This window comes from Marmota marmota, unplaced genomic scaffold (genome assembly GCF_001458135.2).
Source record: "Marmota marmota marmota unplaced genomic scaffold, marMar, whole genome shotgun sequence".
In the NCBI taxonomy this organism is placed as follows: Eukaryota; Metazoa; Chordata; class Mammalia; order Rodentia; family Sciuridae; genus Marmota; species Marmota marmota.
The window spans coordinates 39,566,346-39,583,980 of NW_025999968.1; the positions used below are offsets into that span (position 1 = coordinate 39,566,346).

Consider the following 17,635-nt stretch of genomic DNA (forward strand, 5'->3'; position numbering starts at 1 on the left):
TCCCAAACCTGCTTCTTTCAAGACTTCAACAAAATTGCTTCCAAAAGCACTCCTGTGGACTACCAGTAGTGTTTGAGAAGCTGTACCTTAGCATGTCCATGTCCCTTTTCATTCCTTCCATTCTTCCTTCCTTCCCTTCTTTTTTCTAACTAGACAAATACACAAATGATTTGAGGTAGCTTTTGTATAGTAAAATAAATACATGATTAGTTAGACATAATGTCCTTCCTTCCTTGCAACAAAAACAATATTCATTTTAATTATTTATAGTTTTATTCTGAAAAATATGTAAATTCTATTTATAATTCAAAATATTTTTCTATAACTGGCTGGTTCTATGGCAGCTGAACTCAAAATTTTAGCTTAAAAAGTTATTTCAGTTAACTCAACAGTCTCAACATAATTCCTAAGCAAAAACTGAATTTTCTATTAACTTGTAACTCTCCTCCATTCTATATTGAAATAAATTGCAGCCTCTTAGGATTTACTGAACTTTCTAAAGTGAATTTTAGAAAGTAGAAATTAGATGATTTAGCCAGGTGCAGGGGCAAACATCTATAAACCTAATGGGAGGCTGAAGTAGGAGGATCATGTAAGCCCACAGTTTAAGACCAGTCTGAACACCATAGCAAGATTCTGTCTCAATAAAAGGAGGTGGGGGCTTTTTCCAAATCAGCAATTATTTATGGATAGGAGAATAAATTAGGTTAAATTGTTAAATATAACACATTTATGAGAAAATAATTGTTGATTTAGATTGTAAAAGTAAGCTAAGCCAATTCAGACTTCCAGATGAAAAATGAATCTGTTGAAGAATAATATGATTCAGCCATTTGTGTTAATAAAATTTGGAGGCTAATAGCACAATGGAAGGTTTATAAATGAAATAAGCACAGTTAAGTATACAGCTTTGGCCACAACTTGCTATATAAAAACAAGATAACTGAGTACAATGTTAAACTAGAAATATCATAGCTTGCCATTCATCTTCCAAAATAAGTTGGATAATGGCTATTTATATAGGGGTATAGCAGAAGAAATAAATCTCATATCACTGGAATTATAATTCATGCCTATTATAAAGATTGTATAGATAAAACAATGGGTGCTGTTCAGTAATTGTCTAATTCACTATACCAAAGTAGGTAAGGTATTCAAGTTTTTAAAATTGTACTTAAGCTTTATGTAATTTATTTAATAGAAATTTTTCCTAAATAACCTTAAATAATCAGTTCTTTTAATTATTAAAAGAAGGAAGATATGATCAATCATTTGATTTGGTCACTATTACTGTAAGACCTTTCTGACCCTTTTTGATGAGTCCAAGGTTGTTTTTGTTGTTTATTTTTTTGTTTGTTTGTTTGTCAATAATTGACCCAAAAACATTTAGGAGAAGTGATATTTGCTCTGAAGAAAATCAACAAAACATGTAACAAACTATAGAGACAAACTAATTTAATGTATGTAGTAGTAATATGCCTTGAATATACTAAACAAGGCACATATTTGCTTTTTTATAACTTCTTTAAAGGGGAGAAAATTGTATATGCTGTATACACAACTGAAGAAAAAGATCAGAGTTCTACCTTTAAGTACATGGGAGTAATAAGACATCTAGACCTGGGCTAAATCTCTACTGGTTTTCTTACTTGACAAATATCATTCAAGTCTCTGAACTCCATTATCTCCTCTATATGATGGAAAAATTAACATCTTCCTTGAAGAGCTATGAAAATTGGGAGAATATATAGAATGATTAGGACAATATCAGGTACAAAAAGAGTTCTAGTTTGATTTCCTTCCCCTGGTCCCAATTCTGTTATTAGTGCAGGTCTCAGCTTTTATTTCCCATAAATAAAGCAGCTGAACTAGTTCAACAATGCAGAGCCCCAGTATTATGACACATGGTTATATCATGAGCAACCAGGCAATGTTTTGCAAGTAGTTCTATCTCATAATAATTAAATTACCAAGACATACAAATAATTTTCTTTTAAAAATATACAGTTATCCCAAGTTTATCCTTATCAAAATGTGAAAATCAGTCACCAGCATTACCATTTGCTTTTATGTGGAGTAAATGAAGTCGACAGCAACAATGGAGTTACTCAAAGCACAGTTTACCTCACGTAATAGCCTTGATGTGCCATCAATAGTTGGATGATTATGAATTACGTTTCTCAATTATACTTCCAACCAGATATTTCTTAGTAATTGTGTCTTTGTAATTTTATCTTTGTCCCTATGTTTCTAAAGGGAAAAAGATAAAGCTTGTTTGGGTTAAAAAAAATACCTGTTGCTCTATATGTTTTACTTCCTTGAAAAGCTTCTTACATCAAAAGATTCTGAGAGTGTTAAGAAATACAAGCTTGATCGTCTTCAGTGATTATCCCAATGAAGGAAATGTTTGAGCCACAGAATTACATCATCTCCTTGGATCTTTTCAGCTGCAAACCTGCTAAATTGTCTCAAACAAGTTTGCAAGTAAACACCCTTTGGCAAGAGAAACCTTTTCAGAAACTCTTGAGAAATGATTACAATCATTACAAAGTATTACAACTTAATATAGGCATAGTATAGGAGACATGAGATATGGCAAAATTATTGTTTAGTTCAAATGATAAAACACACTTTAAGCAAAAGGACTTTCCGGAAGCATGACATAACTCTATCTGAGGCAGAATTAGTGGTTCATAAGCATGACTTAAAATGCCAGGAATTTATTTTCTTATTACTTCTAAGCCAAAAAATCAGATCAAGGTGATGGCAGGGTTGGTACCTCTGAAGATTCTGAAGATAATCTGTGCCTCACTTCCTTCTGAGACCTTACCAGAAATAGTTTTAATATTCATATTTCCATCAACATTGTCTTTGAGACTTTTTCTATCAAATATTTTCAGCCTCTAACCTTTACTACTCTCAAAACCAAAATATGTGTAAGCCAGGATTCTAAAGAAGAACAGTCCAGTGTGATTTATATGTACACATTAAGAGATTTATTTCACTGAATTAGTTTCTGTGATTGTGGATTCTGGGTTGGGCAATTTCAAAATCTGTAAGGGAAGTCTATGGACAGGAACTTTTCAAGCTGGAGCTGAGACTACAGTCTACAGATTGAAGTTCCTCTTCCTCAGGGAAATGGGTTTTGCTCTTGAAGTGTTTCAACTGATTAAATGAGGCCCATCCACACTGTCAAGGGTAACTTCCTCTATGTAAAGTCAATTGGTTATAATTAACCATATCTGCAAGGTATACTCAAAGTAACACCTAGCTCTGTTTTGACTGAATAACTGGACACTGGGCCTGGCAAAATTGCCACATTAAGCTAACAATTACATACACTGAAATGATAAAATGTATGAAGTATTAAAGTTGTTTTTTAGGTTATGAGACAGAAGAACATAAATGTATCTCTGGAACAGATTTGTTTTTTACATTAAAAATTTCTCAGGACAGAAAAATGAAAATGGGTTTCCAGGTCATAGTTCTACCAAAGCAAAGAATAGAAAGAATTATTTTAAGGATGAAAGAGGGGAAGGAGGAGGGGGGGAAGAAGGAAAGAGAAGTTATCATAGGATTCATAATTTAGATGATTCAATAACAAAAGGTGCTCTTGGACCTAGTGGCCTGGTTCAGATACAGAGTATAACAAAGATAATAAATTTATTTCTCACATGGAGAAAGAAAATCTTGAGGAAATATCACATATTAAGAACTTAATGAGTCATAGAATGGGAGAGTGAAATGATGATTATGAGGAGCTGGGGTCAGAAGGAAATAATGGGGTGATGTTGGTCAAATTGAAATTTCAGTCAGGAGGAATAAGTTCAAAAGATTTACAGTACAGTCTCTTGCCAATAACAATGTGTTATATACTTGGAAATTGCTAAAGTGTTTTCACTGGAAATAAATGACAAGTATTTGAGATAATACATATTAAATTAGCTTATTTTAGCCTACATGTTTACATATTTTGAAACATCATACAGTATGCCATATATTATACACACACACACACAATTTCTATTTGTCAAATAAATAATTTATTTTTAGAGCCTCCAAAAAAAATACAACATTAAAAAATCTTCTAAATAATGCCCTAAATTTCCAAAAAGAAAAAAAAGTAGCATAGTGCATGAGATCTGTATAATAAAATGAAAATTAAAATAGTCAAGGTGGGGGAGGCCATCTAATGCATAGAAATCGTAACAACAGGCACTCTGCCAGACACTTCCTTCATGATAATCTAGAAGGCAAGAATATTTCCATTTTACAGAAGAGGAATCCAAGTCTCAACTGTACTAACTTAATTACTATTAATAAAAGTCAACATTCTAACATGTTCAAACATGTTCATACAAGTCTATGCATTGTCTATTGCTTCCAACAGTCTTTTTTATGCATGCTCACAATATTTTATGGCAGTGGACATCCAGTGTATACAGAAGGAAAACTTCTTGACACCCAGCTGAGCACCATCACCAAACTGAGTTTGTCATGGCCTGACTGTTTTCATGTTGTTGCTTTCATTGTTGTCATTGTTGAACACACACACACACACACACACACCAAAAGAAGGATTTATATACTGAAAAATGAGTTTTATTTCCAAGCTGAACACTAGTCTCATTCTTCATGGATAATAGCTGTCAATATTTCTTAACTCTCTTTTTGCAAACTTCCTGTGGACATTTTTCCTCAGTACCTCTTTAATGAGCAGTTTAGCTAGCAGTTTATATGTATGTATTAATATATTTAACCAGTTCCCTGTCAATAGGTTTTAGGATTTCTTTTCTTTTTTTTTTTTTTTTTTTTTTTTTTTTTGATAGGTAATTAAAGCAGAATACAACTTTTCATACATTTGAGTTCTGGTTTTGTTCTACCATTTCTCTGGGCCAGCTGCTCATCTCGATACCACACAGACCCTGCCTACTGCATGATGCAGATTAGTGAAGAAATAATCTCTGGAGAGAGTTTTGCAGGTGTTCTAAACAGAGCATTAAGAACAATATGGGTAAGCAAGTATTTTGTGGTTTAGATGTTGCACTTACAGAATGGACCTTCATAGGTCAACCTCCAACCCCAATCAGGACTTAATGTTGTAACAAGTAACACAGCAAAAATGTGGTTGCCAAAGTTAAAAAACAAAACAAAACAAAAAGCCTTTTTAAAATCCTACTTTCTGAAATTTATTGAGCTCTGTTTGGAAGCCCATACCATCCTGAAGATTCACCTATTATTTTCTTAGTGGTTTCCTTGCCTTTGAGCACATTTTCTCTTGACAGGCAGAGATCTAATTCATATTTTATTGAATGGATACTCAACAATACTCAGTAATATCTATTTTTATTTATATTTTTGGAACATCTAATAACCTGTTTTCTAATAGCACTAGAGTACAATTAATCATTATCATAGCACTATTATGCAATCCTTGCAAGTACCTATTATAGTTCAAAAACTACTATTCAATTCAGCTTCTTCAATAAAAAATTAACTCAGTAACAGAATTAACTGATAAAATGCTCAATATGTTTGTTTCCAATAACAGAAGAAAAAGGAAGAATTAAAAATGGGCTATTGTTTGGGCCAATACAATCCAAATGGACCCTTGATGACCATGACTTCTCACTCTTCAATAATTGTTTTGTTGTAGGACAGATCAACAACTTATAATCCACTATTCTGCATAACACTGTTCCACAAATGTTGATAGTTATAAGGACAAAGAGTGGGGAAAGGGTATTTAATATGTAAATGTGAATTATGAAACTCCAAAACAACACACGAATGAATTCCTTCTATTTTTTTTCCTGTGGGCCACTAGTTAGTTTTTCCTAGCCTTCCAGAAATCACCAGAACAACCAGTATTCCACTTAATTATGAATAACTACGAAACAATGCTTCTTTTAAAAATCCTTTAAATAATGTATAGAATGAATTATCCCCAGAATTATGAGAACCGCTTTTCCAGCTCTTCCAATCTTAACCTATGTAACAAGTAAAAATGTTTTTCTAAAAAATCACTGAGTGACCTGTTAATTTTCAAAATCTGTTTTCTGCCTTCATTTCCCAATCTTCTCTTCTCCATACACCAAAGTCATAAATTTATTTTTTGACATTTAAGCAAGAGGTTCACTATTCTGTTAGGCACTGAGTCCTCAAGTATCACCACCCCCTGATCTGTATTCTCAGGCCCCCTGGAAACTTACCACTTCATAGTATTTATCCCATAGTACTCTGAGTAGGCATTTATTTTGCCACTTGTTTTTCTAGATCCAGAGAATCTGGAGGTCAGAGACAAATACTTATTATTAGTATTAGTAGTAGTTACTGGATAACAAGAACTCTGCAGTCAGTATTAAATAAATGTGTTAAATGATAAAGGAACAAAGGTGTCATTAGCACTCCATGTTAGTAATGTTTTTGTCTGTGATTTAAATCAAGAATCAAAATCAAGCCTGTATACAATTTCTAAGTTGATTTTTGCCAGAGAAGTGTTTTCATTTTTAAGCTAAATTTTAGTGTCTTTAGATAAGGCAGATACTCCTCTTTCCAAAGTCCTGACATCACCCATTTTTCTCCTATCTGGCAACTTTATGTCCACCTGTTACCTGGCTAACTCTTTCAGCAAGTGACTATGCTACTCCTGGTCTAGATGTTAGGGGAGAAATGATGTTCATTATGTTTACAGGTATACAATGAGCTGCACATACAGGTTGAAATAATATGTATTTTTCTAGAAGTCAAAGAAGATCTGTGTACTTACATGAGGGAATTACTGAGAAAATAGATAAGAAATAATATAACATTATCAATTTTTAAAATAAGTTATGTGATACAATGGCCACATGGTAGCCTTTAATACAATCATGCCACATCATTAATGCTCTAGGCAGAGACTGACATGGAAAAGGCCGACAGGAGTCTAGGCATGGACGCCATGATGGTTAGAGGTTAGAGGAAAGGCCTGATAGTGGAGAGCGTCCCCAAGGAAAGCTGGAGACAGGATAGGACCAGCAGAGACAGAACCACATTCAACCAGAGCTCTAGACACAGAAGGGAAGGGAAATTTTTTTAAAGAAAAAAAAAAACTTTAAAAGAAGAATTTTAACTAGATAACTTCCATTAAAGAAAGAACAAAGAGATCCAGTAGAGCGCTTGCCTCACATACACAAGGCGCTGGTTTTAACCCCCAGTACTAAACAAAAAAGGAAAAAGAAAAGAGAAAAATGCAAGTTTTAAGTAGCATTCTGAAAATGCTCTTCTCCCATTAAATAACCAATTAAGTTTTTCCAACAAGCCTATTCACTGCTGAGAGAACAGTTCCAAAAGTCATCAGGCCAATTTAGAAGTCATGTTCCACTAAGCAAATGGTGACACAATCCCAATTGCAGTTTTGTGAAAAATAGAGCCAAAGGACATTACTTAACAAATATTATTGAATATTTTCTCTATGTTAGGTACCACAGTGGATACTAGGGAAAAAAAATTGCCAAAAACAAGCTAGAATCCCTGCTGAGTCTGTGATACTGTGTCTCAGCCTTTTCTTTCTTTCTTTTTATTTTTTAAAGAATTTAACCTTTATTTTATATGTTTTCATGGGGTGCTAAGGATCGAACCCAGAGCCTCAACTGTGCTAGGGAAGCATTCTACCACTGAGCTACAACCCCAGCCCAGCCTTTTTTTTCTTACTACACACAATTGAAACCGAAAGCTCTGTCCCTGTCCCCAATGACAATCAATGCCAATTTAATAATAAAGACACGGTTTTGAGAAAAAGGAAAAATAAGGTTTTTTGCTTTGCTAGCAAAGAAGAAATACAGTGGACTCCTGTCCCAAAGGCTGTGACTGTCTCTATCGGGAGAGACAGAGGGGTTTCAAAGGAACTCTTCAAGGCTTACATTCCAGATGTGCTCTGGTAAGGGGTCCCAGGGTGGGTGTCCTGATAGTGTGTTAGGATTCACTTGTTCATTTGGGAGATATTCATTCACTTCCCAGATCCTCAGCAGGCATCTATCTCCTTCCTGTAGTGGGTGTGTTCAAGGGCAATTAACTAGAGGAAGAAAAGATAACACTGTCTCCCTAATCTTGTTAGGGAAGGGGAGAGAGGAGAAAATAAGCCTCAGGGCAATGAGGGCTATATGCAGAAGGTGAAGGGACCACACTGTTTGTTATACAGTGTACATGTGAAATAACCATCCCATCAGTAATACCAGTCTTTACAGAAAGTGACTTCTGTGACTCTTCCCCTACTCTCCAAGAGTACATATCAGAATCTTTGAGAAATCTTTGCATGTGAGGTATTTTGGTAAGTTCACTTTGAAATTCTGATATGCCTCCCCCTAAGAATATGCTCTCCTCAGTTGAAAACCACAAGTTCAGGAGGGACTAAGAAATAGAAGAAGCAGCAGAGGGTAACATATCAACTTGTCTACTAGATCTAATTCTAAAGTCATAGCATAAGACAAAAAAATATGTAAATTCTCTGCAAAATACAGTATAAATGGCTTTATTCTGTAATATGTGTATATTATTCTGTAATACATGCATAGTAACATGCTATGTATTTGGTACTCTAAGGCATCTATTTTTTTAGATCATATTTAGAAATTATAGAAAACAACTTAAAAACTTTATCAAAATCATAAAAAATATCAACCTGTTAGATCTCCCTATTTCTTACATGCATTTTCATCTAATAGGGAAATTTTTTTCTATATACTTCCTCTCACCAATGCTTTGAACTATTTTCTGTAAAATGTTTATTCCTAGACTACTTTCAGAAATCCATCATCTTCCATCGACCTAATAACTTAAACACCACATTATTTTTCCTTGGGAAAGTAGAAAAAAGACAATCCTCAATTCACAACTCTCTTTTGTTAGGTATCCATAGACTGTTGCAGACAGAAGTGCATCCACAGCTGAACACTTTTGCTCCACCTTTTACATTTTCCTTCTTATGACAAGCAGATGTATTTGAATTTGTGTAAGTCAAATGCCCATCTCATGCTTTTCCATTGTAATTACAAGACAAATTAATGGTGTCTACAGCAAAAGCTTGTAGAATGTGGTACAAATGCACAGAGGACAAAGCCACTGGCTCTTTTGGGGAGAAACTGGGAAAAGCATAACCAAAGAGATTTTATTTAAACTATGAAAGAAACTACCAGGTAAAGATGGCAGTGAAGGAAGGTGGGGCATTCTAGCAAAACCATAAATGAGTAAAATAGGCATAAAATATACCAGCATGTTTGGGAAATTAAGATAAGTCAATCGTCAAATAAGAAAGTATGTCAGTTAATATGAACAAACATACACACACACACACACACACACACATTCACATCCAATGATAAGTTTTCTGGCAGAGTGGGGGGATTAATGTAAAATGACCAATCTCCCATACCTCATTTTGGGACAATTCTGAAAAAACACATAAATTCCTGAACTTCCTTGCTGCAACTAAAATGTAGTTTCATTTTCTCCCTCTACCTAATTGTTTCTTTCTATCAATCCCTTTAAGTCTAATCCCTGCATGTATTCTCCAATAAAATTCCTGCATCTCCATCTCAAAGTCTGTTTCCAAGAATACTATCCTAAAGCAGTTGAATTCAGATTCTGAAATGGGATTTTAGAGGTGAGTCATCTGTTGATGACTAGCGCTCAGTAATGCCTTATGGGTGGTAGGTGGAGCAATGCTAGCCTGCAGCACACCTGCTAACAGTGCAATTGTTAACACTTTCACCTAAGCTGGATGGAGTGAGAAGGGAAAACACTGTCTGGGGGCAACATCTATCTCAACCATTTGGGAGATTTGAAGGAAATAGTAATTATAGGGACTGTGGAAGAGACATCTGTTGCTAAGGGCTATGACTTCATTAGAGAAAAACAACAAAAAGTTGGAAATAATTAATCACCAGTTCAAGGTAATTGTGAAAGCCAGAGGGATTCCCTGGCAGTATATAAAGAATCTTTGTTCTACCATAGCTGAAGGGCAAAGAAAGCTAAGACCTTTCCCAGAACTGAATTATAAATGTAGCAGAACTCCAGAGAAGGTTAAATTCTAATGTAGGCAGTTCTACAATGCCAAGACTAGTACCAGGATTAGTAAACTTGAAATGGGAATGTTCAGGTCTTTGCACTCAAAAATCTTAAATACCCAGATTTTCTTGAACGTTCCAGACCCTCAAGAAATGGTCCATTTCTCCTTTTTTAGAGACTAGAGCTGCCTGCTTTACTTTTAGATGATACAGAAGCATCTACCTTTCAAGACAACACTTGGCCCTCTCAAAATGTACTCAGAAATTTCAAGTTAATGTTGATTTTTCAGGAACTCAAAGTCATTTGGGACTTCATAACAGAGTACGGCATAGGGTAATAAGTAAATCCACCATGCAACAGGAGGTGGAACAATCCAGTCATCATTACTTCTATCTTTCATGTTACATTAGAATAGATACACTTGGTAGTTAGCAGACCCCAGGCTGACCCCTGGTGAGTTGCTTGACTTTGGAAGTAATAGCTATTATTAAGATACCCACTGTATGCCTCTGTCAAGATTTTATAGTAAGTAGTTAGGCTGGTGCATGATCTGAGAAGGTCATGGTAATCAGCAGTCATAGCTCCACAGGGTGAAAGTGAGGATCAAAGCCACTGAGACTAAGAAAGGTACTAATCAAGGGTGATAAGGGTATAGAATGGGTAGAAGCAAGACAGCATCTGTTGTAGCCTCCAGAACAGAGACAGCATTAGGTCTGTTTTCCATTATATATTCAAATGATAGTATTTTGGATATAATCTTTAAAGAAAATATATTATTAAAATAATTTTAACTTTTTCATTGTGTCTACTTGGAATGTTAAAATAACATGTGGCTCGTATTTGTGGATTGCATTATATTTCTATTGAACAGGTTTGCTCTCCAATATTTGCATGCAAAAAAAAATCACTCCTTGTTGGTTAAAACCTCTAACCAATAAAGGACCTTAGATATCTAAATACATATGATATAGCTCATAGACTAAAAGCTACTTAGATGCTCATGAGCTGCAGGGAAATAAAGTATACAATGTAAGCTAATGAGAAACTGAGAAAGGAAAACATCCCTTAAGCTCATTCCTTTCTCCCTCTTCAGAGGATAGTATAAACACCTTCCATGAAACAGGACATGGAGGCTACACAGATTTGCCTATTTCATATTCATAATTTTCATAATTTTATTTCACAATTTTAAAATATCATGGGAATCTTTCCTAAATGTATTATCTGAACTCAAAACGTATATCCATATCACTCCATCCAAAAAATACCTGTGCAGCAGTTGGACCTTTTCATCTCTACAGGGCTACATGCATGGAGGAAATGCCTCTTAAAAATGAAGCTCTAAGATAAAGCCATTGCATTTTAGAAACTAAGTTTGAAATAATGGCATAACCACAATATTCAGTCATCCACCATAAAATTATCTGCTGCAATCTCCACTCTGGATGTGGATAGCTAAGTAGCAATATATAAACAAACAACATCAAAGTGCCTTTTTGGCTAACTGCCACTCTGCCACTTCTGAACTGAAGCCAATTATAATGACATCACTCTAGCCTCATGTCCTTTATTGACCTTCCTACTTATGTTGCCAAAATGTATTAAATTTCTTCTCCACAATTTGTCTTTTTCCCTTTGTCTTTCTTTCTTTAAATAATGACTTGACATCACTTGACCTCAACCTACAATTTTGGCTGATAATATCACTGAGCAATTCACTTACATAAATGGCCTTGGATAATCATCTGTGGTGTCATAGAAAACTCTTTGCAAGAAAAGATTGAATTTATATAATAGGGAACTAAAGAGAATTCTTTTAAATATACAAAAACACCACACCTCCATTTGGCAGGTAAGATGGGGTGTTCTGTCAAGCTGTAGAACTCCAATTTCCATGGTACTATAATTATCAAAATTTATGTTAGTAAACCCATCTGCACAGACTGTTTATTTTTATTATTCTTGAAGTAAAAGTCACTTTGTCCACTAAATTGAAAATGAAATTGGTGTTCCAGTAGCTCAAATTTTTAAACATGATTAAACTCTTGGTTGTGTTTGAATATCCACAAATATAAAGAAAGAAAAATAAAATAATTGTTTACTTGGAAGAAAGTTAATCTTTTTGAAACATTAAAGGACAAAGTTATTTTTCTGAAAAAAAAAATGTAGCCAGGTTAATATTTCCTGATAAAACAAATATGTAATAAAATGTAAACTAGCCTATGTTCTAATATCGAAACATTATCTATGAATTAAGTAAAATATTTCCACAATATTGTTCAAGAAGGAAGATTTTTTTCTGATTTTAAAAAATAAAAATTAGGGCTGGGGGTGTAATTAAGCAGTTGAGTGTTTGCCTAGCATGCACCAGGCCTGGGTTCAATTCCTGAAAATAAAAAGAAAAAAGAAATTCTCTACACAGTTATTTAAGAGGCTCTGACTGATCCTTACCTTTCCTTTACTGTGCCATCAATGTTTAGCAGTATGCCTGGCACATATTTTGTATTGATTTATGCACTCTGGATGATCTAATAATTCCACTTTTACAAAGCATTAACATAGATTAACATAGATATTGTATTACATTATATTATTTTGTATATTGTGTTTGACTATAGAGTCAAATACCCTCAGTTTAAGTCTTGCCTCTGGCATTTCCTGGTACATAATTTCTTCTTCATTTTTTCAACTGAAAAATGGGTATACTAATAGTCCTGCCCCACAGAAATGTGATAAGGAACAATGAATTGATGCACATGAAACTTTTAGAACAGTGTCCATAACAGAACCTAATCAATCACAGCTATTATTAAATAGCAGTCTTTCTTTGTACTGCAAAATTTACAAGTCCTTTTCACATACAATGTTCAGAATCTCATAAAATCTCCTGACCCAAGGAAGACATGTACATATTATTAGACTAACTGAAGGTTGAAGAAACCAGGGCCCAGGGTCACACCACCAGAAAGGAGCAGAGGCAGAACTTTAATTCAAGTTTTTTTTCTGAATTCCAAATTCTTTCCTCTACATATAGCTGAAAGGAATTCTTTGGCTGCTTCACCTAATAGTTTGTAAAACGTAAGCATAGATATTGAATAATTATGGTAGGATTATTGTCATTTACTCCTTTTAGTGACTAGATTGTGGCAGAGAAAATAGACGTGATGATTAGTTTCTTATTTTTTTCAGGGTCTATTCAATTGAACATGGATGGGTCTTTCAAGTACTATTTTTAAACACCATTCTCAACACCATTCTTGCTGAGTACCATGACACAGGTACTGCCTGCCTTCAGAACTCATAACCTAAAGGAATTGGTGAACATGTACCTGTACCTAAATTACATGTAGAGGTGCTAGAGGGGTGTCAGACAAAAGAGAAATCTGAGAAAATATTGTGATATTTAATAGATTGCCAGAATTTGGAAGACCCCTGAGACTCCTTCCTAGGAAAAGTACTTGTCGTCTTGGACTAATGCATGTAAGATCAGTTGGCCTTGTTTTCATCTTTTATAAAACTGAAATATGGATCTCTACGATAAATTCCAGCTTTATATTATTATTTTATACTCTCATACACCATTGGAAGAGGGTAAATCAAAAAAATCTTTTTGAAGAACAACTTATAAAATTGGAAAACCACATGCACACTGGCCCAGTGGTTTCAATGAACCACTTACTCCATCTTTATTAGGACTGGTACAGCCACCTTCATATCTTATCTGAACTACTGTAAAAACCTTTTTACTTGCTCCGCAGCTCTCTCCAATCCCCTTCAACCCATTCTTCATACAGTGACAAGAGCAGTCATCTTAACACAAAAATCAGACTGTACCAATTCCTCCTTAAAATCCCCTAAAGACTTTCCATCACAGGGAAGAAATCAGGAGAAAAATCCAGATTCCTACCATGACCTACAAAGCCATGGGGAATTTGTCTCTTCTTTCCTTCCTTCCTTCCTTCCTTCCTTCCTTCCTTCCTTCCTTCCTTTCTTTCTTTTTTCTTCTTTGGTACCAGGCATTGAACCCAAGATTGCTTCACCACAGAGCCACATCCTGCACCCCCCCCTTTTTTTTTTTAATTTTTTGAGACAGGATCTCACTAAGATGCTTAGGGCCTCACTAAGTTGCTGAGGCTGGCTTTAAACTTTGAATCCTCCTGCCTCAGTCTCCTGAGCCACTGGAATTACAGGAATGTGCCACCTGCCTATGCTTCTATCTTAGTCATATCATTCTCTCACACACACCCTACAGTGACAATTCTGATCACCTATTTCCACAACAGGGCTTTACCCAACTGTTCTATCTGCCTCAAAAACTCTCTACATCTGTTGAAATTTCAACTTAAATGCCATCTGTTCAGTCTGAACCTGACAACCCAATCTAAAGGGACTACCTAACCAATCTCCAGCATAACGTTCTCGCTTTAATTCTCTACACTGCACTATTACAATGTAATTCATTCCTTATTTACTTGTTCAATATTTCATACATTCATTTTTCAACATTTCATTTTTCAACACACATTTTTCAATATGTGCTTGTTGGCACATATTTAGTATTTATTTCTTTGTTTTTCCACTCCCTCCATCCACTCCAGAGAGTTTAAATTTATAAGAACAGGGAGTTCCCTCAGTGCTGGGCCTCCCAGGCAGCCTCTGGCCTCTACTCCACTGTGTAGTGCTGCCTGGGCGAAGCGCACTGGACCCGCTATCCTGGGCTCAGCGGCTGACATCTGGGCTGCACTGCTGGGTTGGTCACGCGGGCAGCCCGCCGCCTCCCTGCAGCCAGGGCTCACACAGCCCACCCAGGGCCACTACAGCGAGGGTACAGCTGACCTTGAAGACACCCCCAGCTTCTTCAAGATGATGGAGGTCTTCTTCCACCATGGCACTAGCATCGTGGTGGATACACCCTGCAACCATGTGCTGAGCCTCTTCTTCCTCATTTGGCGCAACCAACGTTCCTGGAGGTTATGGAGGGCTACTGAACCCCAGCACAGCCAGCACCGCACGTTCTGCAAGGGAGGTATCCTTTACAGCACGGATGTGAGTGTAGATAAAGTAAAAGCATTGGCTTCTCTGCTGACTTGTAAGTGTGCTGTGGTTGATGTGTGTGTTCTTTGAGGGTGCTAAAGCAGGTGTTCAGATCTATCCCAAGAACTATACAAATAATGAATTGGAGAAGATCACAAGAAGGTTTACCATGGAGTGTGCAGAAAAAGGTTTTACTGGTCCTGGCATTGATGTGCCTGCCCCAGACATGAGCACAGGCTAGCGGGAGATGTCCTCTATCACTGTCACCTATGCCAGCACCATAGGGCACTATAATATTAATGCACATGCCTGTGTTACTGGTAAATTCATCAGTCAAGAATGCATCCACAGAGTCATCTCTGCTACTAGCCTGAATGTTTTCTATGGGATTGAAAACTTCATTAATGAAGCTTCTTACAGGAGCATTTTAGGAATGACACAAGGATTTGGAGATAAAATATTTGTGGTTCAGGGACTTGGTAACATGGGCCAGCAGTTTATGAGGTATTTACATTGTTTTGGTGCTAAATGTATTGGTGTTGGTGAATCTGATGGGATATATGGAATCCAGATGGTATTGACCCAAAGGAACTAGAAAATTTCAGATTGTCACATGGATCAATTCTGGCCTTCCCCAAGGCAAAGGTATATGAAGAAAGTATCTTGGAGGCTGCCTGTGAAATGCTGATCCCTGCTGCATGTGAGAAGCAGTTGACCAAATCCCATGCACCCAGAGTCAAAGCCAAGATCATGGCTGAAGGTGCAAAAGGACCAACTACTCCAGAAGCTGATAAGATTCTCCTAGAGAGGAACATCATGGTTATTCCAGATCTCTATTTAAATGCTGGTGGAGTGACAGTATCTTACTTTGAGTGGCTGAAGAGTCTGAATCATGTCAGCTATGGCCGATTAGCCTTCAAATATGTTCATGTCTGTTCAAGAGTGTTTAGAATGAAAATTTGGAAAGCATGGTGGAATAATTCCTGTTGTACCCACCACAGTGTTCCAGGATAGGATACTGAGTGCATGATAGAAAGACCTTGTGCATCTGGCTTAACCTATACCCGGAGCATTCAGCCATGCAAATTATGCGTTCGACCATGAAGTATAACCTGGGCTTGGACCTGAGAACAGCTACCTATGTCAATGCCATTGAGAAAGTCTTCAAAGTGCACAATGAATAGATCTTTGTTACCTTGTTCACCACCCTCTTCACCTGTAACTTTTGCTGATCTATCACAAGTTTAGATGTAACTGCAGATATCTTTCTCTCATGACACATTAAACAACGGACACTGTTCTCAACAAGTCATCCTGATTCAGCCTCTTAAGAAGAAAGGAATTAAGCTTAGAGGATCATGTACAATCTGATGAGTGTGAAAGTAGAAATTACCTATTCCAAAAAGCCCTTTAAGCCCTTTGCTTTAAAATAAGAAGTCTCTTCCACCTTACTGTGTTGCCTTGCTCCAGGGCTCTTCCCAACAGTCAGTGCTGTCGCCAGGGAAAGCAGTCAAGAACAGTCACTCATTTTTTGCTCTAGACAAGTCTGGTATGTGCTGTAACTTTGACACATATGAAAATTAAATGTATGATATTTTTAGAAGGTGGCATGGTCCTCATATGAGTTAGTGATATTTTACATCTGCATAATAACTCAATTTTGCAAGTTAACAAACAAAAATAAAAGCTGTCTATTACATGCTTCTATAATAAAATTGCCTTGAATCACTTAATAAACCTAACCTTGACTCAAGTAGTGAATGCCTATAAACAGTAAATGAAGAAAGCTAGTATTTTTATAACATAAAACAGTATCATTTAGAGCTTATCAGTCATGTATTATCCAGCAAAAATAAAAAGCCTGATGAAGTTCTGTCTTCATACCTGGAAACATTGGAGGCTATTTTTTGTTAAGATTATCAGAATTCACTAACTACCATTATGACACATAGTCCAAAGAATGCAGTAACCCCTTTATCAAGTTAATTAATTGTCCTTCCCTTTTGAAGATCTATTGTGTTGACCAATTTAACCATAATTCAAGTAGAGTGTCCCAAGAAAACCCACTGAGCTCCTTGTTTGAAGTCCAGCTGCTCTGAGCACTGCCGGTGGCCCTGACCCAGCCTAACTGTAAGTCCTCTCCTCATGGAGGTTTTGCATTCTGCATCCAGCTTCATGAACAGCAGGCTGAAAACAACATGGGTTCTAGTGTTTAGAGATTTTGGAGGGCAAGGCCTTTTGAGCAGTTGTGTCCCAATGAAGTGCTAAATATTTATGTAAGAATGAGTGCTTTTTTAAAATAATAATAATGATAATAATGCCCTTTCAAAAATTTCTATCTATTTTGTAACTGCATGACTTACCTGGTGATAAAAGCAGCTATTAAAAGTCGACCATTTCAAAAAAAAAAAGAAAGAAAGAAAAAGGAGGAAAGAAAAGAAAAGAACAGGAAGCTTGCCACTACATCCCCAGCTTTACTAACAATGCCTGACATATAACAGGCACTGGATCACTGAGTGCTTAATTCTAGCAATGTAACCCATGAGAATTTTTC

General features: G+C 36.1%; 1 pseudogene; it reads left to right on the plus strand.

Moving 5' to 3' along the window:
- Positions 1-14,168: 14,168 nt before the first annotated feature.
- On the plus strand, positions 14,169-17,046 carry LOC107136104 (annotated as a pseudogene).
- The last annotated feature ends 589 nt before the right edge of the window (positions 17,047-17,635 follow it).